Here is a 25,736-nt window from a genome sequence, read left to right as displayed (position 1 = left end):
TAAGTGCTTATCTTACTATGCTGTCCCTCTTGTAGTTGTAATCTAACCTTCCGTAACAATATAACCTCCTCCGGAGGTCTTGAGAACTGAACCCTGGTGTCGTGTCATTTGAATCCCAGCTGTGTGTCTTTTCCTTCATTGACCTAGCGTAGCGCGATTAGTCAACGTTCGGGTATAATCGGGTAACTTGTGCAGACGTGATCATACCAAACCGCTCGGTAAATAACATCCTAACCGCGATCTATAACAATTGGTGTCGAGGAGTGGAATTCGAACCCGGGACTAAATTTATTAGGCCCAAATTTGTAACAATTAGAATCGATTCGGAGCGCGTTTCCCGCGCGAAATTATAACGGCGAAATTTGAATTTGTTATACGGAAATAAAAACCCGAATTTTGAAAGTCGCGCTATGGCAGACCAAGACAGCTGGGGTCCGGTAGGGGAGAGTGAGGCAGGGTCGGTCCAGGACCAAATTGAGGGACGCGAGGAGAGCGAAGCAGCGAGGGTAGCAGACGCACAAATTAGCGTCGTTGCGCCCGACATGGCGGGCGCGCGAAATGGCGCCTCGCTGGTCACGGCGACCGCGCCCGCAACCGTGGCAGCGCCCCTGGGGGATTTGAACCTCTTTTTAATACAAATGAAGGCCCTTATGGCCCAGAATAGCGAACGGTTAGAACAAAAGATGGGGTCCAATAGCGAGAAATTGAGGGAGGACATGGGGGCCAATAGCCAACGGTTAGAACAAAGGATGGGGTCCAATAGCGAGAAATTGAGGGAGGACATGGGGGCCCAGATCGGAGGGTTAGGGAGTAGAATAGAGGGATTAGACAATAGGTTAGGGGAAATACAGGAGGGGTTAACGGGGGTAGAAAACAGAATGGCCGCTCAAGAGAATCAAATGGAAGGGATGAAAAAAGGGTTAGAGGGGGTAGAAAACAGAATGGCTGCCCAGGAGAATCAGATAGAGGGAGTGAAAAATGGGTTAGAGGGGTTAGAAAACAGGATGGAAGGCAAATTGAGGGACATGAGGAACCAAGCGGAAAGGGAAGTTAACCAAATGGGGCAGCAGATAGAGGGGGTCAGAATGGGGGTAGAAACCAAACTGGATGCTCACAGGGAGGAAATGGAGCAGATGAGGGTGGCATCTGGGCAGGAGATGCAAGTGATGGGAGAGGAGATCAGAAGAGGAGTGAGTGAGGAGGTCGGAGGAGTGCGCGAGGAGGTGAGGCACTGTAAGGAGCGCATGGAGAAGGAGGTGAGAAAGGGGACTGTAAAATTGCAAGGGGGTATAGAGGAGTTGACGCTGGGAGTAGAACAACTGACAGTGGGACAAAAGGAGTTGGGGGACCAGGTAAGGAAGAACACAGCGGTAATAGAGGGTTTAAAATCGACACAGAAGGAGATGAAAAAGGACGTAGGGGTAATTAAAAAAAGAGTGTCAGACGGTACATGAGGACCTGACGAGGAAAATGGACAAGGTGGTAGAGGTGATGGAGGTTAAAGAGCGGGAGGTGCGGGAGCACATAGAAAAAAATAAAGTGGAGTTAGAGGAAGAACTTAAAGGGGCGCACAAAGAGATGAAGGAGGTGAAGCAGAAATTAGAAGAAGTGGAAGAAGGGGTGAGCGAAATTAAGAAGCGACGGAGAGAGGATAAGAAAGAGATAAAGGAGGAAGTAAAAGAATTGGTCCAAAGTCTGTGTTCGGATCGTGATGATGTGCTCATTAACCGGATGAGGGATTCGCAGGTGATGGAGGAGAAGCGAAGAGAAAGAGGACCCGGTGTAAGTGGTGACCAATATGGTCGTGCGTATGATGCGCCAGGTGATTTAATAAGCTTGGGGGTCGAGATAGACCCGGATGTTCGTGAGAGGCCACGAGTGAGGTGTATGGCTGGTCCGGAGGGTATGGAACAAGAGGTGCGAGGTGTGGGTGAGCAAGGTTGTGGTGGTATGGAATGGGTAGCGGGTTGCGGAGGTGTGACCCATGCATCGACACCAACAGGGGTAGTTGTTGGAGGGACCGGGGAGGCACGAGAGCCCCTTGGGGGTAATGTACTGTGGGGGCCCGGCCGGTTCGGCCCCGCGCTGACCCCGCAAGGGGCGACGCACGGGGTCCGGCAGGCGGGCAACGACTCGCATGCGAGGTGGTCCCACAAGGTCCCACTCGCGCCGTATGACAGCAAGAGTGATCCACGCGCGTACCTGGCGCAGTTCGACTGTGTGTGTAAGGGCAACGGTTGGGGTGAGGACGAAGGAGGAGTACACCTGGTGGCCGCATTGCGCGGCGCGGCGGCGGAGGTGCTGACGGCATTACCAGCGGGTGCTCTCACCCTGCCAGCCCTCCGCGACGCCCTAATTAATCGATTCGGCATAGAACAGCAGAGCGAGCTTGTTAAAGCTCAGCTCGCGCTGCGAAAACGCAAGCCCCAGGAAGCCATCGGGGAACTTGCCCACGACATTCGTCGCGCAGTGGGGATCGCACATGCTAGCATGGCAGCGGATTCCCGGGAAAGCCTGGCGCTGGACCATTTTATCCAGGCCCTCCCGGACATTGAGCTCCGGCAACAGCTCGCCATGTGGCGCCCGCAGACTCTGAGCCAGGCGGCTGACGCTGCGGCCCGTTGGGAAGCAGCGAGGCCCCTGGCCCGGGGGGGCGAGCGTCTCGCAATGGCGGTCCGCCAGGTGGGACCCCCGATGGAGGGCGGACCCCTTAGGGGGCCCGCCCACGACATGGGTCCTGACCTGGCGGGCATGGTCCGGAGGCTGGTGGACCAGCGCCTGGCAGGACCTGGACCATGGCAGGCGGCCCCGGAGGTGGCCCGCGGTGGACCACGAGCGGGTAATCCAATTCGGACCTACAGGGGGGGGAATTTGGAATTCCGGAGGCAAGCACCTTATCAGGTGAGGTGCTATTCCTGCAACCGCCTGGGTCACCTGGCGCGGCACTGTCGAAACGCGCGCCGGGATGATCCCCGGCAGTTGAGGTCCTCAACTCCGCCCAGGGGGGAGCGGGTTAGCCGACCCCAGACACCCCCCCGCCAGACCCCGGGAAACTAGAAGGTGTCGGGCACGTAGGGCGGTGTTCGGCAGCAGAGGATGGAGGAGAGCCCTCATTGACGCGACAGGTCATTTATTGTGGCCAAATTGGAACCGGTAGCCTGACAATTAGATGCAAAATTGCCGGCGTGGGGGTAGACGCCGTAGTGGACACAGGAGCTAGCGCCACGATCATCAGCCCTGTGGTCCTTGATTCGAGCGCAGGTGGCTGGGATAAGATCCAGCGCCTGCAAAATTATAGTTTGCAGCTTGCTACCGGGGTAACGGCCCCGATCATAGGGCGTGGTTCTGTAACCCTCAAGTTAGGGTCGGTAAGGAGGGAGATAGATGTTTGGGTGGCGGAGGTGTGCGACCCATGTTTAATAGGGTTGGACCTGTTGACTGCCAGCGGTTGTAAAATCGACTTGTGCCGGGGGATCCTGCAGGTGGGAGTAGAAGAGCTGCCGTTAGGGGGAGTGAGCACGGCCGAGAGAGCGGAGCTGGAGGCTTCCGAGGCCGTGACCATCCCCCCAAGGGCCGAGGCGATAGTGCCGGCCCGGTGGGCAGCTCGCCCAACATGGCAGGAGTCCTGCGGCCTGGTCGAACCGGTGGCAGCGCAGTCCATACCGGGTTTAATCGTGGGCCGCACCCTTGTAAAAACGGACGGACCGGTAGTGGCCGTCCGAGTAATAAATATGAGTACAGAACCACGCACTATAGTAAGGGGCACGAGGGTAGCTGGCTGCACCCCAGTTGAGGAAGTCGCGACAGTGAGGGGCGAGAACGTCCAGCCGAGCCGACCCCGGGGGGAGCCTTCAATAACAAGTAGGAATTGGCCCGATCCCATTTGCGAGATGGTAAATCGTAGCAGCGTAGAGTTGGGAGGTACCCAGAGGGAGGCCTTACACAAACTGGTTGGGTCCCATTTGGACCTCTTCTCCCTGTCCACCGAGGATATTGGACGTACGGGCCTGGTGAAACATCAGATCCACACCGGTGAGGCCCGGCCTATTCGTCAGGCCGCCCGACGGCTCCCTTGGAGCAAGAGGGCGGAAGCTGACGAGCAGGTTGAAAAAATGCTCGACGCAGGTGTGATCGAGCCCTCGGGAAGTCCTTGGATGTCACCTGTTGTGCTGGTCAAAAAGAAGGATGGGACCACGCGGTTCTGCGTGGACTATCGCCAGCTAAACAACGTGACACTCAAGGACTCATATCCCCTGCCAAGGATTGATGACACCCTCGATGCCGTTGCGGGCTCAAATTGGTTCACAACTTTGGACCTCAAGAGTGGGTATTGGCAGGTGGAGATGGATAGGGCAGGGAAGGAGAAAACGGCATTTTCCACAGGTAAGGGACTGTATCAGTTTACTGTGATGCCGTTTGGTTTGTGTAACGCCCCCGCCACTTTTGAAAGATTGATGGAGCATGTACTAGGCGGCATGCCATGGCAGTCATGCCTGGTGTACCTGGATGACGTCCTGGTACATGCCCAAACGTTCCCCCAGGCAGTAGCTAATTTGGACCAGGTGTTCGGGTGCCTCAGACAGGCAGGGTTGAAGCTGAACCCGAGTAAGTGCACTTTGTTTGCAAGAGAGGTGGCCTATCTAGGTCACGTGATTGGCCGCGAGGGGGTAAAAACGGACCCAGACAAAATTAAAGCGGTAGAGGAGTGGCCCGCACCACGTACCATCAAAGAGGTGCGGGGATTTTTGGGACTCTGTTCCTACTACCGGCGCTTTGTGGCGAAATTTGCGGAGTTGGCCCGTCCCCTCCACCGGCTTACGGAGAAGGGGACGCGATTTAATTGGACACGGGAGTGCCACGAGGCCTTCCAAAAATTGAAGGGGTGTCTAACATCCGCACCCCTTCTAGCTTACCCCACTAGTGACGGGACATTTACCCTGGACACGGATGCGAGCCAGGAAGGATTGGGCGCAGTTTTGTCTCAGACACAGGAGGGCGTGGAGAGAGTGATTGGTTATTATAGTCGGGCCTTAAGTAGACCCGAGAGAAATTATTGCGTCACTCGCAAAGAGTTATTGGCTATGCTGGCTGCCATGAACCATTTCCACCCGTACTTGTACGGGCGGAAATTTTTGGTTAGAACTGACCATTCCTCCTTGCAATGGCTCCTTCGGTTCAAGGAACCGGAGGGCCAAATTGCAAGGTGGTTGGAAAAGTTGCAGCAGTACGATTTTGATGTGGCCCATAGGGCCGGGAAGGCCCATGGTAATGCGGACGCACTCTCTCGGCGTCCTTGTCTGGGGGAAAACTGCAAATTTTGTGCGAGACACGAGGAGAGGGAACAATTGGGCGATTCGGACCCGACCCTCGTTGTCCGGGCAACCCGGGTGAGAGGGCCAATTTTGCCACTAACCGCAGATGAGGAATTCGGAACTTTGGCATGGAGCACGGCCCAGCAGGAGGATCCTGTCCTGGGGCCAGTGTTCAATTGGGTCAAATTGGGGCAAAGACCAAAGGGGGAAGAGGTCACCCCCCTCGGGGCACAAACAAAGGCATATTGGGCTCAGTGGCAGACCCTGGAATTGAAAGGCAACATCTTGTATCGCAAGTGGGTGGAGGTTCCCTCTGATCGAACTTCCTGGCTGGTGATAGTCCCTGACAAATTCAAGAACGTCATATTGCAACAGGTGCATGGTACCCGCTCCGGCGGCCATTTGGGCAGGACAAAGACAATATCTCGGGTCCGCCGGAGGTTCTATTGGGTGAATATGGGGCGCGACATACAGGACTGGTGTCGGAGATGCGACGCCTGTTCTGCCAAAAAGGGACCAGCACGGAGGATGAGGGCCCCCCTTCAAGTACATCAGGTGGGGGCCCCCCTTGAGCGGGTGGCTATGGATATTCTAGGACCGCTGCCCCGCACCCGCCAAGGTAATAAGTATATCCTCGTTGTAATGGACTATTTCACCAAGTGGCCGGAGGCCTACGCCCTCCCCAACCAAGAAGCAGGGGTGGTAGCGCAGGCCTTCGTGGAAGGATTTGTGTGCCGGCATGGGATTCCACAGGAGTTGCACACCGACCAGGGACGAAATTTTGAGAGCAAATTGCTAAAAGATGTGTGCAGTCTCCTGTCAATTCGGAAAACCAGAACAACGCCTTTAAGACCTCAATCTGACGGGATGGTGGAAAGATTTAACCGAACTTTAATCCAACAACTGGCACTGTTCACCGCCACCCGTCAGGATGACTGGGACGAACATCTCCCTTATTTGCTCATGGCCTACCGAACCAGCCAGCACGGGGCCACCGCATGCAGTCCAGCGTTGCTTATGTATGGGCGGGAGTTACGGGCTCCCGCCGACTTGCTATGCGGTCCCGTGCCAGACACAGTGGTTAACCCGCCGAGGGAGGGGTACGCACGTCACCTAGAGGAAGGCATGGAGCTAGTCCATGCCTTCGCCCGCCGCCAACTCCATCTGGCGGGGGAAAAGATGAAGCGCAGGTACGACGACCGGAGCCAGGGGAGTCAATACGCTCCGGGGATGAAGATTTGGTTCTTTAATCCCCGGAGGCGGAAGGGAAGGTGCCCAAAGCTCACCTCCCCCTGGCAAGGCCCAGGAGTCGTCCTGTCGCAAATCTGTGATGTGGTCATTAAGATCAAAATGGGGCCACGAGCCCTCCCTCGGATCGTCCACGCCGACCGGATAAGGCCTTACACCGGCGAGCAGGCGCCCCCGTGGATTGCCTCGGCTTTAGATGCCGAGGCGGGACCCAGTACCTCTGAATAAGGGGGGCTTATTAGTGCCAGAGGACTGGGGGATTGAGGAGCAATAGGCCCGGTGGGTAAGGGTGGCATCCCTGCCACCCTTCCCATGGTGGGGGCAAAGGAGCACTAGATTATGGGGTGTATGGCAGTGAAAACTAGCCCGGGTGGGTTAGGTTATATTGTAGGGATCTAGAAGAGATTGACATTAGGTGACGTTAAGATTAGTTAGTGACTGATACCTGTAGTGGGGACGCAGGTAGATTAGTGTGGATGATAATGACGTGGGAGCGCAATAGTTTAAAGGGACGACTGGGAAGCGCAAGTTTCAGAAGGGAGTAGTTAGCTGAGATGATGCCGTGTGTGTGAGGATGGAACAGATGTGATTGCACAGGTGTGCAACTGGACAGGTGTGTGGAGCAGTGTATGAGTAGTGAGTGTGTGGATCAGCGCGAATGCGCTTGGGGAGAGAAGGGTGCAGGTGGCACCAGGTGTGAGAGCACAGGTGTGCAAGTACAGGTGTGTGGAGAGAGTTGGAGTAAGTGGTACGGAGTGGTGTGCATGGTGCGAAGGTGTGGATGGGGGAAGAGTGGACCCTTTTCACGAGTACCCGGGGCGGGTAGTGTAAGTGTTAGGTAGAGGGTACAGGTAAATTGTGGTTGGATATTGGCATTTGTGGTGCGGTGGCAGAATGGTGTTGTGGATGGGTGCATTAGTGTTGTGGAAATGGCTGGGCGTGTAGCCTGTTAGTGTGTGTAGTTGGTTGGGCACTCCACCACTGTGAGGATGTCGGCCAGGTGAGGCCGCAGGTGGGCTCTGGGAGCCGGTAGTTGTGAGTGGGTGCCTGAGGATCCCGGTTGTGGATCGGGCAGCCCAGTGCCAGAGAGGGCACCGAGTGGGGAGAGTGCCAGAGGGCCTTCCCCAGGTAGTTAGGTTAGGGTAAGGAGCAGGTAAGCTCGGAGGCAACTGCAGTGGTGGAGGTGTGCAGGTGGGTAGACCCGCTGGGAGAGGTACACGCCACAGCCCGGAAATTGTGCGAGGGCACCGGGAGATGAATCGGGGGAGTGAGACCCCAAATTGAAAAGCACCACAGTTTGGCCAATGGGAATTGGTTTTTAGAACCCATAGTGTAAGAGGGCCAATGGTTTGGCCGGAGAAAGACCCCGGGTAGTGTAAAGTTGTTAAAGTCATTTAGGAAATAGTTAGGATTGATGAACCTGTCGCACCATAAGCAGCCACTTACCTGTGGTGATGATGATGACTCCACACCTGTGTTTTCTTTGTTTTGTTGCAGGAAATGAAATTGCTGTGTGGATTGTGAGACGCATCACGACGTGGATGAGACATTGGGGTGATTCCATCTCTCCCTCCTTAGGAGGGACTGATGATGAATTGGTAATGGCAAATTTTGATGTTGAGTTGGAGATGGCAAATTTTGATGAAAGTTGAAAATAGCAAATTTGATTGGTTAGGAGGGAGAGAAGACGAATTTGGTTTATGGGAGGAACGGGGAAGACAGTAGGGACGTTTGTGGATTTGTAAAGTAGATGTTTATGGGTAGTGTTGTGTTTTGTGGATACAGTAAGGGGTAAGGGAGGGGCCATGTAGGTTACCTGGTGGGGGGGGGGGGGCGTACGGTAGGAACGTACCTGTCTCACCTGGTTCCCATGTGCCCCCAGTGTGCATTACCTTGCATTGCGTGCACTTTTGCGCCCTTACCACCTTACTCACTTGTCTGCTTCTTTTGTCTCCCACCTCCGAGGATCTGGCTTTGGGGTAGAGAGAGAGGAGAGAGAGGTGCTGGCTACGCAGTTGTGGGCCTGCACTTTCGCTGCTTGCTGCTTGGATCGATACACCATATGGACCGCAATGTTTGTGGCCACCCACCATGGACCGCAGCTCTTTTGCGGCCAAGCACCACCCGTGGATGGACCTATGGGTCAACGTGGCACCTATGCCATGCAGGTGAACCACTTTTAGTTGACACCACTGAAGGCCACAATATAGAAATGGACGCGGTTGGCGCCTTTCTTTATTTTTTGAAAGAGGCAAGAAGGCCAAGTGCACCACACGAAGGCAAGACCAGCGGCAGAACATCGGCCGGCTGCGACACCACCAGTGATTTATAGACACTTTATTGGTGCACCGGATGGTGCTCACTGTGTGATGGGGTGGTGCTTGATGCTTGGAAGGGGTGCTCTGCACATTATTAAAGGCCGTAGGCCACAGAGCACTCGTGGGTTGGTGTATCGATGCTAGCATGCGTGCTCTCTCTCTATGCATAACATCTGCATGTGTTCCTCCAAAAACAGGTCCTGGATCGTAGTGTAAATATCAGCGTAGTCTTGTGTAAATAATGCTCCCTACCGGCTGTATGTTTAGTTTGAGGATTCTTTCCGGATTCGGTTATCCTGTGGGTGTGTTTCTGTGAGGAGAAGGGTGCAACGTCGCAGGGGGACATATTTACTCATTTGTGAATATCTGTAAAACTGTCGCACTCAGGGTAGAGTTAATAGTAGAGGGAACTACATTGCGTGCCACACTAAAGTAGGTAAAAATTTATTGGGTCGGGACGCCCCGAGGGTAGAGAAGGGTGCAATGTTGCGAATATGGAATTTGGCCTCCATATCCGCTTGTAAATATTCCCCTATTTCCCCAATACTCCCCAACTATCCCCAATCCCCCATTCCCTAGTCCCATTGTCTGTAAACAACAATCAGTAGAGCCGACCTTCCCCTTTTTCCCCCATTAAATGTCGTGCCCAGGTCCACCGCATCTCACGTAGACAACTTTCGGACATCTTGCTAGTTATTCTTAGTCTATGTCAGTTAAGGACTCCTTTCCATTAATTCTGACTCTTCGTTGCACCAGAATGTGATTATATGGCACCAGTAGTGAGTTTAGGACCTTTCCCATACCTCCTTCCATCTTCTTCCCCAAACAACAACTACAACTACAACTACAACAACAATTACAACAACAACGACGCTGCGCGGGGGGAGTGTGCGTCATCACACCGGCTCGGTTAGCCGCCATTGACAATGCGCGCCGGACCATGCGCTCCACGGGGTTACCACGAAGGGGCTCCTTGTCAGTCCCCCGTCAAGGGCGGAGCCGGTAACCCCCCCCGCACGCACCCAATGAGAGGCGACGTGCCGATTCCACGAGGCGGAGCTAACGAGCCGAGGGCGTGTCACTCCCCGCCGGATATACGAAGCGACTCCCCGGATGTGACGTCAGATGCGCCCCCAGCCTGGAGAGAGAAGTTGCCACGTACGAGCGCTGAATACCTCCCCGCATCTCTGGACCGGACCGAGTCGATTCTGACCTTTGAGCCCAGGTGCACCTGGAGCCATCGATCCTGCCTTTCCTAGCCATCAAACCCCGTGTGAGTCAGCCCTTTTGTCCCGTTTATCTGTCGTCTGTTGGGAATAATATAAGAGTGTGTCTAAGTGCTTATCTTACTATGCTGTCCCTCTTGTAGTTGTAATCTAACCTTCCGTAACAATATAACCTCCTCCGGAGGTCTTGAGAACTGAACCCTGGTGTCGTGTCATTTGAATCCCAGCTGTGTGTCTTTTCCTTCATTGACCTAGCGTAGCGCGATTAGTCAACGTTCGGGTATAATCGGGTAACTTGTGCAGACGTGATCATACCAAACCGCTCGGTAAATAACATCCTAACCGCGATCTATAACAATTGGTGTCGAGGAGTGGAATTCGAACCCGGGACTAAATTTATTAGGCCCAAATTTGTAACAATTAGAATCGATTCGGAGCGCGTTTCCCGCGCGAAATTATAACGGCGAAATTTGAATTTGTTATACGGAAATAAAAACCCGAATTTTGAAAGTCGCGCTATGGCAGACCAAGACAGCTGGGGTCCGGTAGGGGAGAGTGAGGCAGGGTCGGTCCAGGACCAAATTGAGGGACGCGAGGAGAGCGAAGCAGCGAGGGTAGCAGACGCACAAATTAGCGTCGTTGCGCCCGACATGGCGGGCGCGCGAAATGGCGCCTCGCTGGTCACGGCGACCGCGCCCGCAACCGTGGCAGCGCCCCTGGGGGATTTGAACCTCTTTTTAATACAAATGAAGGCCCTTATGGCCCAGAATAGCGAACGGTTAGAACAAAAGATGGGGTCCAATAGCGAGAAATTGAGGGAGGACATGGGGGCCAATAGCCAACGGTTAGAACAAAGGATGGGGTCCAATAGCGAGAAATTGAGGGAGGACATGGGGGCCCAGATCGGAGGGTTAGGGAGTAGAATAGAGGGATTAGACAATAGGTTAGGGGAAATACAGGAGGGGTTAACGGGGGTAGAAAACAGAATGGCCGCTCAAGAGAATCAAATGGAAGGGATGAAAAAAGGGTTAGAGGGGGTAGAAAACAGAATGGCTGCCCAGGAGAATCAGATAGAGGGAGTGAAAAATGGGTTAGAGGGGTTAGAAAACAGGATGGAAGGCAAATTGAGGGACATGAGGAACCAAGCGGAAAGGGAAGTTAACCAAATGGGGCAGCAGATAGAGGGGGTCAGAATGGGGGTAGAAACCAAACTGGATGCTCACAGGGAGGAAATGGAGCAGATGAGGGTGGCATCTGGGCAGGAGATGCAAGTGATGGGAGAGGAGATCAGAAGAGGAGTGAGTGAGGAGGTCGGAGGAGTGCGCGAGGAGGTGAGGCACTGTAAGGAGCGCATGGAGAAGGAGGTGAGAAAGGGGACTGTAAAATTGCAAGGGGGTATAGAGGAGTTGACGCTGGGAGTAGAACAACTGACAGTGGGACAAAAGGAGTTGGGGGACCAGGTAAGGAAGAACACAGCGGTAATAGAGGGTTTAAAATCGACACAGAAGGAGATGAAAAAGGACGTAGGGGTAATTAAAAAAAGAGTGTCAGACGGTACATGAGGACCTGACGAGGAAAATGGACAAGGTGGTAGAGGTGATGGAGGTTAAAGAGCGGGAGGTGCGGGAGCACATAGAAAAAAATAAAGTGGAGTTAGAGGAAGAACTTAAAGGGGCGCACAAAGAGATGAAGGAGGTGAAGCAGAAATTAGAAGAAGTGGAAGAAGGGGTGAGCGAAATTAAGAAGCGACGGAGAGAGGATAAGAAAGAGATAAAGGAGGAAGTAAAAGAATTGGTCCAAAGTCTGTGTTCGGATCGTGATGATGTGCTCATTAACCGGATGAGGGATTCGCAGGTGATGGAGGAGAAGCGAAGAGAAAGAGGACCCGGTGTAAGTGGTGACCAATATGGTCGTGCGTATGATGCGCCAGGTGATTTAATAAGCTTGGGGGTCGAGATAGACCCGGATGTTCGTGAGAGGCCACGAGTGAGGTGTATGGCTGGTCCGGAGGGTATGGAACAAGAGGTGCGAGGTGTGGGTGAGCAAGGTTGTGGTGGTATGGAATGGGTAGCGGGTTGCGGAGGTGTGACCCATGCATCGACACCAACAGGGGTAGTTGTTGGAGGGACCGGGGAGGCACGAGAGCCCCTTGGGGGTAATGTACTGTGGGGGCCCGGCCGGTTCGGCCCCGCGCTGACCCCGCAAGGGGCGACGCACGGGGTCCGGCAGGCGGGCAACGACTCGCATGCGAGGTGGTCCCACAAGGTCCCACTCGCGCCGTATGACAGCAAGAGTGATCCACGCGCGTACCTGGCGCAGTTCGACTGTGTGTGTAAGGGCAACGGTTGGGGTGAGGACGAAGGAGGAGTACACCTGGTGGCCGCATTGCGCGGCGCGGCGGCGGAGGTGCTGACGGCATTACCAGCGGGTGCTCTCACCCTGCCAGCCCTCCGCGACGCCCTAATTAATCGATTCGGCATAGAACAGCAGAGCGAGCTTGTTAAAGCTCAGCTCGCGCTGCGAAAACGCAAGCCCCAGGAAGCCATCGGGGAACTTGCCCACGACATTCGTCGCGCAGTGGGGATCGCACATGCTAGCATGGCAGCGGATTCCCGGGAAAGCCTGGCGCTGGACCATTTTATCCAGGCCCTCCCGGACATTGAGCTCCGGCAACAGCTCGCCATGTGGCGCCCGCAGACTCTGAGCCAGGCGGCTGACGCTGCGGCCCGTTGGGAAGCAGCGAGGCCCCTGGCCCGGGGGGGCGAGCGTCTCGCAATGGCGGTCCGCCAGGTGGGACCCCCGATGGAGGGCGGACCCCTTAGGGGGCCCGCCCACGACATGGGTCCTGACCTGGCGGGCATGGTCCGGAGGCTGGTGGACCAGCGCCTGGCAGGACCTGGACCATGGCAGGCGGCCCCGGAGGTGGCCCGCGGTGGACCACGAGCGGGTAATCCAATTCGGACCTACAGGGGGGGGAATTTGGAATTCCGGAGGCAAGCACCTTATCAGGTGAGGTGCTATTCCTGCAACCGCCTGGGTCACCTGGCGCGGCACTGTCGAAACGCGCGCCGGGATGATCCCCGGCAGTTGAGGTCCTCAACTCCGCCCAGGGGGGAGCGGGTTAGCCGACCCCAGACACCCCCCCGCCAGACCCCGGGAAACTAGAAGGTGTCGGGCACGTAGGGCGGTGTTCGGCAGCAGAGGATGGAGGAGAGCCCTCATTGACGCGACAGGTCATTTATTGTGGCCAAATTGGAACCGGTAGCCTGACAATTAGATGCAAAATTGCCGGCGTGGGGGTAGACGCCGTAGTGGACACAGGAGCTAGCGCCACGATCATCAGCCCTGTGGTCCTTGATTCGAGCGCAGGTGGCTGGGATAAGATCCAGCGCCTGCAAAATTATAGTTTGCAGCTTGCTACCGGGGTAACGGCCCCGATCATAGGGCGTGGTTCTGTAACCCTCAAGTTAGGGTCGGTAAGGAGGGAGATAGATGTTTGGGTGGCGGAGGTGTGCGACCCATGTTTAATAGGGTTGGACCTGTTGACTGCCAGCGGTTGTAAAATCGACTTGTGCCGGGGGATCCTGCAGGTGGGAGTAGAAGAGCTGCCGTTAGGGGGAGTGAGCACGGCCGAGAGAGCGGAGCTGGAGGCTTCCGAGGCCGTGACCATCCCCCCAAGGGCCGAGGCGATAGTGCCGGCCCGGTGGGCAGCTCGCCCAACATGGCAGGAGTCCTGCGGCCTGGTCGAACCGGTGGCAGCGCAGTCCATACCGGGTTTAATCGTGGGCCGCACCCTTGTAAAAACGGACGGACCGGTAGTGGCCGTCCGAGTAATAAATATGAGTACAGAACCACGCACTATAGTAAGGGGCACGAGGGTAGCTGGCTGCACCCCAGTTGAGGAAGTCGCGACAGTGAGGGGCGAGAACGTCCAGCCGAGCCGACCCCGGGGGGAGCCTTCAATAACAAGTAGGAATTGGCCCGATCCCATTTGCGAGATGGTAAATCGTAGCAGCGTAGAGTTGGGAGGTACCCAGAGGGAGGCCTTACACAAACTGGTTGGGTCCCATTTGGACCTCTTCTCCCTGTCCACCGAGGATATTGGACGTACGGGCCTGGTGAAACATCAGATCCACACCGGTGAGGCCCGGCCTATTCGTCAGGCCGCCCGACGGCTCCCTTGGAGCAAGAGGGCGGAAGCTGACGAGCAGGTTGAAAAAATGCTCGACGCAGGTGTGATCGAGCCCTCGGGAAGTCCTTGGATGTCACCTGTTGTGCTGGTCAAAAAGAAGGATGGGACCACGCGGTTCTGCGTGGACTATCGCCAGCTAAACAACGTGACACTCAAGGACTCATATCCCCTGCCAAGGATTGATGACACCCTCGATGCCGTTGCGGGCTCAAATTGGTTCACAACTTTGGACCTCAAGAGTGGGTATTGGCAGGTGGAGATGGATAGGGCAGGGAAGGAGAAAACGGCATTTTCCACAGGTAAGGGACTGTATCAGTTTACTGTGATGCCGTTTGGTTTGTGTAACGCCCCCGCCACTTTTGAAAGATTGATGGAGCATGTACTAGGCGGCATGCCATGGCAGTCATGCCTGGTGTACCTGGATGACGTCCTGGTACATGCCCAAACGTTCCCCCAGGCAGTAGCTAATTTGGACCAGGTGTTCGGGTGCCTCAGACAGGCAGGGTTGAAGCTGAACCCGAGTAAGTGCACTTTGTTTGCAAGAGAGGTGGCCTATCTAGGTCACGTGATTGGCCGCGAGGGGGTAAAAACGGACCCAGACAAAATTAAAGCGGTAGAGGAGTGGCCCGCACCACGTACCATCAAAGAGGTGCGGGGATTTTTGGGACTCTGTTCCTACTACCGGCGCTTTGTGGCGAAATTTGCGGAGTTGGCCCGTCCCCTCCACCGGCTTACGGAGAAGGGGACGCGATTTAATTGGACACGGGAGTGCCACGAGGCCTTCCAAAAATTGAAGGGGTGTCTAACATCCGCACCCCTTCTAGCTTACCCCACTAGTGACGGGACATTTACCCTGGACACGGATGCGAGCCAGGAAGGATTGGGCGCAGTTTTGTCTCAGACACAGGAGGGCGTGGAGAGAGTGATTGGTTATTATAGTCGGGCCTTAAGTAGACCCGAGAGAAATTATTGCGTCACTCGCAAAGAGTTATTGGCTATGCTGGCTGCCATGAACCATTTCCACCCGTACTTGTACGGGCGGAAATTTTTGGTTAGAACTGACCATTCCTCCTTGCAATGGCTCCTTCGGTTCAAGGAACCGGAGGGCCAAATTGCAAGGTGGTTGGAAAAGTTGCAGCAGTACGATTTTGATGTGGCCCATAGGGCCGGGAAGGCCCATGGTAATGCGGACGCACTCTCTCGGCGTCCTTGTCTGGGGGAAAACTGCAAATTTTGTGCGAGACACGAGGAGAGGGAACAATTGGGCGATTCGGACCCGACCCTCGTTGTCCGGGCAACCCGGGTGAGAGGGCCAATTTTGCCACTAACCGCAGATGAGGAATTCGGAACTTTGGCATGGAGCACGGCCCAGCAGGAGGATCCTGTCCTGGGGCCAGTGTTCAATTGGGTCAAATTGGGGCAAAGACCAAAGGGGGAAGAGGTCACCCCCCTCGGGGCACAAACAAAGGCATATTGGGCTCAGTGGCAGACCCTGGAATTGAAAGGCAACATCTTGTATCGCAAGTGGGTGGAGGTTCCCTCTGATCGAACTTCCTGGCTGGTGATAGTCCCTGACAAATTCAAGAACGTCATATTGCAACAGGTGCATGGTACCCGCTCCGGCGGCCATTTGGGCAGGACAAAGACAATATCTCGGGTCCGCCGGAGGTTCTATTGGGTGAATATGGGGCGCGACATACAGGACTGGTGTCGGAGATGCGACGCCTGTTCTGCCAAAAAGGGACCAGCACGGAGGATGAGGGCCCCCCTTCAAGTACATCAGGTGGGGGCCCCCCTTGAGCGGGTGGCTATGGATATTCTAGGACCGCTGCCCCGCACCCGCCAAGGTAATAAGTATATCCTCGTTGTAATGGACTATTTCACCAAGTGGCCGGAGGCCTACGCCCTCCCCAACCAAGAAGCAGGGGTGGTAGCGCAGGCCTTCGTGGAAGGATTTGTGTGCCGGCATGGGATTCCACAGGAGTTGCACACCGACCAGGGACGAAATTTTGAGAGCAAATTGCTAAAAGATGTGTGCAGTCTCCTGTCAATTCGGAAAACCAGAACAACGCCTTTAAGACCTCAATCTGACGGGATGGTGGAAAGATTTAACCGAACTTTAATCCAACAACTGGCACTGTTCACCGCCACCCGTCAGGATGACTGGGACGAACATCTCCCTTATTTGCTCATGGCCTACCGAACCAGCCAGCACGGGGCCACCGCATGCAGTCCAGCGTTGCTTATGTATGGGCGGGAGTTACGGGCTCCCGCCGACTTGCTATGCGGTCCCGTGCCAGACACAGTGGTTAACCCGCCGAGGGAGGGGTACGCACGTCACCTAGAGGAAGGCATGGAGCTAGTCCATGCCTTCGCCCGCCGCCAACTCCATCTGGCGGGGGAAAAGATGAAGCGCAGGTACGACGACCGGAGCCAGGGGAGTCAATACGCTCCGGGGATGAAGATTTGGTTCTTTAATCCCCGGAGGCGGAAGGGAAGGTGCCCAAAGCTCACCTCCCCCTGGCAAGGCCCAGGAGTCGTCCTGTCGCAAATCTGTGATGTGGTCATTAAGATCAAAATGGGGCCACGAGCCCTCCCTCGGATCGTCCACGCCGACCGGATAAGGCCTTACACCGGCGAGCAGGCGCCCCCGTGGATTGCCTCGGCTTTAGATGCCGAGGCGGGACCCAGTACCTCTGAATAAGGGGGGCTTATTAGTGCCAGAGGACTGGGGGATTGAGGAGCAATAGGCCCGGTGGGTAAGGGTGGCATCCCTGCCACCCTTCCCATGGTGGGGGCAAAGGAGCACTAGATTATGGGGTGTATGGCAGTGAAAACTAGCCCGGGTGGGTTAGGTTATATTGTAGGGATCTAGAAGAGATTGACATTAGGTGACGTTAAGATTAGTTAGTGACTGATACCTGTAGTGGGGACGCAGGTAGATTAGTGTGGATGATAATGACGTGGGAGCGCAATAGTTTAAAGGGACGACTGGGAAGCGCAAGTTTCAGAAGGGAGTAGTTAGCTGAGATGATGCCGTGTGTGTGAGGATGGAACAGATGTGATTGCACAGGTGTGCAACTGGACAGGTGTGTGGAGCAGTGTATGAGTAGTGAGTGTGTGGATCAGCGCGAATGCGCTTGGGGAGAGAAGGGTGCAGGTGGCACCAGGTGTGAGAGCACAGGTGTGCAAGTACAGGTGTGTGGAGAGAGTTGGAGTAAGTGGTACGGAGTGGTGTGCATGGTGCGAAGGTGTGGATGGGGGAAGAGTGGACCCTTTTCACGAGTACCCGGGGCGGGTAGTGTAAGTGTTAGGTAGAGGGTACAGGTAAATTGTGGTTGGATATTGGCATTTGTGGTGCGGTGGCAGAATGGTGTTGTGGATGGGTGCATTAGTGTTGTGGAAATGGCTGGGCGTGTAGCCTGTTAGTGTGTGTAGTTGGTTGGGCACTCCACCACTGTGAGGATGTCGGCCAGGTGAGGCCGCAGGTGGGCTCTGGGAGCCGGTAGTTGTGAGTGGGTGCCTGAGGATCCCGGTTGTGGATCGGGCAGCCCAGTGCCAGAGAGGGCACCGAGTGGGGAGAGTGCCAGAGGGCCTTCCCCAGGTAGTTAGGTTAGGGTAAGGAGCAGGTAAGCTCGGAGGCAACTGCAGTGGTGGAGGTGTGCAGGTGGGTAGACCCGCTGGGAGAGGTACACGCCACAGCCCGGAAATTGTGCGAGGGCACCGGGAGATGAATCGGGGGAGTGAGACCCCAAATTGAAAAGCACCACAGTTTGGCCAATGGGAATTGGTTTTTAGAACCCATAGTGTAAGAGGGCCAATGGTTTGGCCGGAGAAAGACCCCGGGTAGTGTAAAGTTGTTAAAGTCATTTAGGAAATAGTTAGGATTGATGAACCTGTCGCACCATAAGCAGCCACTTACCTGTGGTGATGATGATGACTCCACACCTGTGTTTTCTTTGTTTTGTTGCAGGAAATGAAATTGCTGTGTGGATTGTGAGACGCATCACGACGTGGATGAGACATTGGGGTGATTCCATCTCTCCCTCCTTAGGAGGGACTGATGATGAATTGGTAATGGCAAATTTTGATGTTGAGTTGGAGATGGCAAATTTTGATGAAAGTTGAAAATAGCAAATTTGATTGGTTAGGAGGGAGAGAAGACGAATTTGGTTTATGGGAGGAACGGGGAAGACAGTAGGGACGTTTGTGGATTTGTAAAGTAGATGTTTATGGGTAGTGTTGTGTTTTGTGGATACAGTAAGGGGTAAGGGAGGGGCCATGTAGGTTACCTGGTGGGGGGGGGGGGGCGTACGGTAGGAACGTACCTGTCTCACCTGGTTCCCATGTGCCCCCAGTGTGCATTACCTTGCATTGCGTGCACTTTTGCGCCCTTACCACCTTACTCACTTGTCTGCTTCTTTTGTCTCCCACCTCCGAGGATCTGGCTTTGGGGTAGAGAGAGAGGAGAGAGAGGTGCTGGCTACGCAGTTGTGGGCCTGCACTTTCGCTGCTTGCTGCTTGGATCGATACACCATATGGACCGCAATGTTTGTGGCCACCCACCATGGACCGCAGCTCTTTTGCGGCCAAGCACCACCCGTGGATGGACCTATGGGTCAACGTGGCACCTATGCCATGCAGGTGAACCACTTTTAGTTGACACCACTGAAGGCCACAATATAGAAATGGACGCGGTTGGCGCCTTTCTTTATTTTTTGAAAGAGGCAAGAAGGCCAAGTGCACCACACGAAGGCAAGACCAGCGGCAGAACATCGGCCGGCTGCGACACCACCAGTGATTTATAGACACTTTATTGGTGCACCGGATGGTGCTCACTGTGTGATGGGGTGGTGCTTGATGCTTGGAAGGGGTGCTCTGCACATTATTAAAGGCCGTAGGCCACAGAGCACTCGTGGGTTGGTGTATCGATGCTAGCATGCGTGCTCTCTCTCTATGCATAACATCTGCATGTGTTCCTCCAAAAACAGGTCCTGGATCGTAGTGTAAATATCAGCGTAGTCTTGTGTAAATAATGCTCCCTACCGGCTGTATGTTTAGTTTGAGGATTCTTTCCGGATTCGGTTATCCTGTGGGTGTGTTTCTGTGAGGAGAAGGGTGCAACGTCGCAGGGGGACATATTTACTCATTTGTGAATATCTGTAAAACTGTCGCACTCAGGGTAGAGTTAATAGTAGAGGGAACTACATTGCGTGCCACACTAAAGTAGGTAAAAATTTATTGGGTCGGGACGCCCCGAGGGTAGAGAAGGGTGCAATGTTGCGAATATGGAATTTGGCCTCCATATCCGCTTGTAAATATTCCCCTATTTCCCCAATACTCCCCAACTATCCCCAATCCCCCATTCCCTAGTCCCATTGTCTGTAAACAACAATCAGTAGAGCCGACCTTCCCCTTTTTCCCCCATTAAATGTCGTGCCCAGGTCCACCGCATCTCACGTAGACAACTTTCGGACATCTTGCTAGTTATTCTTAGTCTATGTCAGTTAAGGACTCCTTTCCATTAATTCTGACTCTTCGTTGTACCAGAATGTGATTATATGGCACCAGTAGTGAGTTTAGGACCTTTCCCATACCTCCTTCCATCTTCTTCCCCAAACAACAACTACAACTACAACTACAACAACAATTACAACAACAACGACGCTGCGCGGGGGGAGTGTGCGTCATCACACCGGCTCGGTTAGCCGCCATTGACAATGCGCGCCGGACCATGTGCTCCACGGGGTTACCACGAAGGGGCTCCTTGTCAGTCCCCCGTCAAGGGCGGAGCCGGTAACCCCCCCCGCACGCACCCAATGAGAGGCGACGTGCCGATTCCACGAGGCGGAGCTAACGAGCCGAGGGCGTGTCACTCCCCGCCGGATATACGAAGCGACTCCCCGGATGTGACGTCAGATGCGCCCCCAGCCTGGAGAGAGAAGTTGCCACGTACGAGCGCTGAATACCTCCCCGCATCTCTGGACCGGACCGAGTCGATTCTGACCTTTGAGCCCAGGTGCACCTGGAGCCATCGATCCTGCCTTTCCTAGCCATCAAACCCCGTGTGAGTCAGCCCTTTTGTCCCGTTTATCTGTCGTCTGTTGGGAATAATATAAGAGTGTGTCTAAGTGCTTATCTTACTATGCTGTCCCTCTTGTAGTTGTAATCTAACCTTCCGTAACAATATAACCTCCTCCGGAGGTCTTGAGAACTGAACCCTGGTGTCGTGTCATTTGAATCCCAGCTGTGTGTCTTTTCCTTCATTGACCTAGCGTAGCGCGATTAGTCAACGTTCGGGTATAATCGGGTAACTTGTGCAGACGTGATCATACCAAACCGCTCGGTAAATAACATCCTAACCGCGATCTATAACAATATATATATATATATCTATCTATATATATATATATATATATATATATATATATATATATATATATAATTATATATATTATATATGCAGTATATATATATATATATTTATATATATATATATATATTATATATGCAGTATATATATATATATATAAATAATGGTTTCTGAAATCAGATGCAATCCGAATTTTTTTTTTTTTTTTTTGCAGTCGCTTAGCCTAAGTTGCTTTGGATCCGACTGTGAAAAATCCAGACAAATTAGCATGGTTTATTGCCCTTTTCCACCTTGGAAAATGTCATCTTCTCTTCCATAATTTAGTTATTAATTCCCCAAATTTCAAATTTACTGAAATCCCAAAATCATTTTAAGTGCTTCATGCCAAGGTATGACTGCATATGTGTGTCGAGTACGAAATAAATGCATCCAGTAATACTGGAGTAGAGGCTCCAGATGGGACGGACGGATGGACAGACAGAACCCAATAAAAAGCCCCCAACTGGGCATCAGCTTTCAAAAAACATTGATGAAATACTATTTAACAAAACACCAAGATCATTAGTGGTGTCTCAGGGACTTCATTTAAAGGATCACTCAATGCTGGTTGTAATGTCAGAATTATGTCAAAATAACTTGATAGCAACAAGACTGATGAGAAAACTAGATGGTAGGCTACTCACAGAATGCTTACCCTGCGAAGTCAACCTGGTGCGAGCAAAATCTTCTGTTTTTGAAGGGGGTTTTTTTATTTGACCCAATATGGCTGCCAGACCACGTGAGCGATGACATCATAACTTTATATTCTCTAATATAATTGTTGTGCAGATCACGCTCAAGAAATTTCAAATTAATCAGACTAAGCATTGTCCCTGTCGAATGATGACGACATAATTAAGGCACCAATGACACCATTGTTGACAACACTTCTTCCCCATGCAGAGTTCCTTGCAATGAACCATGTTAAAATTTTTCCATTAAGCGGTTTTAGAGATATAGAGGTGCAACGTTTTTCGATTTTTCAAAGATGGCGCCTGTGCCACGTGACCTATGATGTCATAATTATCATTAAAAATTATACCGGAGGAGGCGCTCCTATGGTCATAATTTTGTGTCCATCGGACTAACAGTTGCAGAGAAAAAATGTTTTCATTCTGATCAGATCAAGTGTTGTACCTGTTGAAATATGATGTCTTAATGATGGCACCGATGACATCATCAATTACATATCTTATTCCCTGTGGGGAGTACTTCACAATGAGCCTTGTGTCACATTTTTTCCATTGAGCGGTTTCAGAGATATAGAGGTGTACGATTTTTCCAAGAAGGCGGCCGTATCACGTGACCTATGACGTCCTAATTATGAATAAAAAATGATACAGGCGGAGGCACTCCTATGGTAAAATTTTTTGTCAATCGGACCAACAGTTGGCAAGAAAATGAATTTTAAAAATGGAGACACGCACGCCACCCGCACGCTACACGCATGCCACCCGTACGCAACGGAATGCCTACCCTTGCTTTTCACTTCGTGAGCGCAGCGTAAAAATGAATCCAAATTGAAAGCAAATGCAAAGTCGGAAGCGCATGGCGATATACCAACAACAAAGACAAAGTGTGAGAAGGAAGCGAAATTGAAAAGGTTCATGGAAGACTGAGTGATAAATAAATAGCCTACAGTATTGCATAACAGGTAATTGTCTTTTACTCTAATTCTCCCTTTTGAAATTGATTTTTCTGTAACTTCATGCTTCAAACATCCCATTGCTCTGTCTCTGATTCAGTGCACCCATCATGCTGACAGTTTTTGTATGTTGCTTGATTTATTTCCTCTTCCCATGACACCCTTTCTATGTTTTCACATGAAATATGCTCACCCTTCCCCCTCGCCTCTCCCTCGGGTTCCCAAGTAGAGTCATGATTTCAAACTTGAAGTTATGATTACGAGTGATGATTTTAAACGAATGCACTTATACCCTTGCATTCATATCCAAGCACAAATCGGTATTTGTCATCCCCTGTCTCATCTCTTGCTAACAGAAGCACTCTGCAGTTGAAGTCACTGCAGTTTCAAGAGCCAGAAATGAATCAAGATGGCAAACCACCGAGGTCCCCGGTGAAGAGGTACTTTGGGAACCGGCGTCGATCCTGCTAACAGGAGGCAGTCATGGAGTTAATCGAATTCTCTGTGACGTAGATCGTCAGCCACGGTTAGAATGGAGCATGCTTTTTCGCTTGCACCACCAGCAACCCTCCACTTTCATAGTATCATCCTCGCCCAAGTTTCATTGAATTTGCACTGGCGTCTCTGTGAGTGAGTCCCACCAAATATATTACCAAGAGATTGGGTTTAACTGCTTATCAACTTTATTGTTCCAAATGAGAAAACGAGTTAGACAAGACGAATTTATGGAAAAAGGCCTTGTCTAAGTTTTGAGGTGCATTTATGGGTAAAAGTTGGGAACCTCACTTTTTAACATAATTAGGGTATGCTGAATTCGATTAACCCGGTTCCCAAGCCGAAATTTGAGGTTTTATTTTTAAAGTTTTGAATAAACTGCTGAAGAACTTGGGCATTGGTGAACTCACAGAGGAGACAATCAAATCTGCAGAAGCGTTCGTCTGCAGAATATATAATGTGCACAGAACAACCTCTGTTGATTCAGCACGACATATGTTGTTCTCCAAGACGGGTAAACCAGAAGCAATGTCACCGACAAGTGATGCTCTTCATTTCCATTTGATGTGAGTACACTATCAAACCATGGTATGGAGAAATGGTCATTGTGCCATACCTGACCTTCCTGCACCTGTGGAAATGGGATGGAAACGTGGCGATTTAGGACTAGAGCCGATTCTGATGTCACTGAGTCCAATCCCAGAAAGTTGCCTCGAGATGATTTGTTGTGCATGCCAGAAGCAATGCAAGACTCGACGCTGCAAATGTCGCTATTCAGAGTTGAGATGCACATCAATGTGTGCCTGTCAGAAACAGAGTGATGATCAGACCCCTTGTATGAATTTGATGTAGTTTGGCAAAACAACATGTGTGACATTCCTGAATGTTTGTGCTTCATGGCCATGCATACTTAATTTTAGAATAAATGGTTGTATGAAACATTGTCTTATTAAAACCATTTCCCATTTTATAGTGTCCAATTTCAATATCAGTTTGAATGTCTCTTTCAATATGTCACCAACCATAATATAGACGAGATGGATTTATGAAAAAAGGCCATGTACAAGCTTCTAGGTGCATTTTGGGGTAAAACTTGTAAAGTTAAAGTAAAAGAGCTGCATGTACAGTCACGTGAAAAAGTAAGTACACCCCATGTAAAGTTTTTACTTTTTCAACATATTTCAACATACAGCTATTTGATCTTCATTTCAACAATATTGATAGATAAAGGTGATATAATATAACAAATATCATGAAACATTTACATTTTGTAGTCCATTGTATAATTTAAATAAACATAAATGCAAATTTTGCATGTGGAAAAAGTAAGTACACCCTTGGCTCTAATAGGTGGTATTGCCCCCTTTGGCAGAAACAACCTCAAGTACGCGTTTCTTATAACTGCCTCCCAATCTCCCACATCGACTGGGAGAAATTTTTGCCCACTCCCCCATGCAGAATTCTTTCAGCTGTGCGATGTTTGAGGGGTTTCTTGCATGCACAGCTCGTTTCAATTCCCCCCACAACATCTCGATGGGATTTCGATCTGGGCTTTGACTTGGCCATTCCAGAACCCTCCATTTCTTTCTTTTCAGCAATTCCTTGGTGGATTTACTGGTATGTTTCGGGTCATTGTCAAAATGCAAGGTCCACCTTCGGTTGAGCTTCAACTTTCCGACAGATGGCCTCACATTATCCTCAAGCACCCTCTGGTACAATGAAGAATTCATAGTGGATTATATGATGGTGAGCTGCCCAGGCCCTGATGCAGCAAAGCTGCCCCAAACCATAATATTTCCACCACCATGCTTTACAGTTGGTATCAGGTTATTGTTGTCAAATGCTGTCTTTGGTTTTTGCCAAACATGTCTGCTGGTACTGTGGCCAAATAGCTCTACCATTGACTCATCTGTCCAGAGTACATTGTTCCAGAAGTGCTGGTCTTTGCCTCGGTGTTCATTGGCAAACTTTAGTCTTGCCCTGATGTTCTTTCTGGACAGCAAAGGTTTCCTCCTGGCACACCTCCCATGTAGATCAAATTTGTGCAGCCTCTTTCTAATGGTAGACTCGTGCACTTTGACGTCAACAGTGGCACGAGCTACCGGTAGGTCCTGTGATGACATTCTGTGGTTCTTAGAGACTCCTTTCAGCATCTTGAGGTCTGCTCTCAGGCTGAACTTGCTGGGGCGGCCTGGCCTGAACAAGTTGGCAGTTGTTTGGAATCTTCTGACTTGTAGATGATCTTCCGGACAGTCGAATGATTGATTTCAAATTGTTTGGAGATCTTTTTAAATTCCTTCCCAGACTCGTAGGCATCAATAACCTTCTTTCTAAAGGCCTCAGAGAGCTCTTTTGATCAAGGCATGGTGATGCCACACACTTCAACAACAAAGAGCAAACCAAACTAAATGTCTGAGGTTTAAATAAGACAGGTTCCTCCAAGACCCTCTCTAACGATGTTCTAATCATTTGCACCTGAGCTGGTGCACCTGATTCTAATTTTAGGTATTTGAAATAGTGATAAATGTAGGGGTGTACTTACTTTTTCCACATGCGAAATTTGCATTTATGTTTATTTAAATTATACAATGGACGACAAAATGTAAATGTTTCATGATATTTGTTATATTATATCACCTTTATCTATCAATATTGTTGAAATGAAGAACAAATATCTGAATGTTGAAATATGTTGAAAAAGTCAAAACTTTACATGGGGTGTACTTACTTTTTCACGTGACTGTATATATACATGATATAATATGAATATGCATTGCGTAGAGTGAGAGCTTCGTCGACAATAGTCAGTCGATCGAGTACGCAGCCCTCACAAACATCTGTCGGCCTAGGCCTAGCTAGGCTAGGTTGTTTGATCTTGGGCTTAGAAT

At 51.7% G+C, this 25,736-nt stretch overlaps 1 long non-coding RNA gene across 3 annotated transcripts in view; it reads left to right on the top strand.

Annotated features, from left to right (window-relative positions):
• LOC144891663 (uncharacterized) overlaps positions 1-25,736 on the top strand; it is a 166,383-nt gene that overhangs the window by 97,887 nt on the left and 42,760 nt on the right. Inside the window, exon 3 of one of the 3 annotated variants that reach the window (XR_013623009.1) lies at positions 22,710-23,880. The exons of the other annotated variants lie outside the window; for them this stretch is intronic. This is a non-coding gene — a long non-coding RNA (uncharacterized LOC144891663). Of the gene's footprint in view, positions 1-22,709; positions 23,881-25,736 lie in introns of those variants that run through there. 3 annotated transcript variants of the gene reach the window in all.

This window comes from Myxine glutinosa, chromosome 1, assembly GCF_964187855.1.
Source record: "Myxine glutinosa chromosome 1, kmMyxGlut1.1, whole genome shotgun sequence".
NCBI classification, from domain to species: domain Eukaryota; kingdom Metazoa; phylum Chordata; class Myxini; order Myxiniformes; family Myxinidae; genus Myxine; species Myxine glutinosa.
The sequence above is the reverse complement of the archived record's forward strand: the minus strand, read 5'-3'. Positions and strand labels throughout refer to the sequence as shown.